This window comes from Mycetomoellerius zeteki, unplaced genomic scaffold (assembly GCF_001594055.1).
Source record: "Mycetomoellerius zeteki isolate Tzet28-1 unplaced genomic scaffold, Tzet1.0 scaffold188, whole genome shotgun sequence".
NCBI classification, from domain to species: Eukaryota; Metazoa; Arthropoda; class Insecta; order Hymenoptera; family Formicidae; genus Mycetomoellerius; species Mycetomoellerius zeteki.
Window position 1 is genome coordinate 406613 of NW_017256836.1, and position 216 is coordinate 406828.

General features: G+C 19.4%; 1 protein-coding gene across 1 annotated transcript in view; it reads right to left on the bottom strand.

The window, feature by feature from the left end:
- LOC108721957 (uncharacterized) overlaps positions 1 to 216 on the bottom strand; it is a 3383-nt gene that overhangs the window by 1602 nt on the left and 1565 nt on the right. The window lies entirely within an intron of this gene.

The window sequence follows — 216 nt, forward strand, 5'->3', positions numbered from 1 at the left end:
GTTGAACTATTGTAAATTCATTTAAATGAATTAATTTCAGAAATGATAATTGCGTGCCGATATGGTTGTCGGACTTTCAACGCAATCAAATCTGAAAATTTTAATAATTTTCATAATCTAATTTTAATAATTTATTGAAGAAAATCAAATATTTTATAATTATTAAATAACAATAATAAAAAAACAAATGACACAAAAATAAATTTGCTTATATTT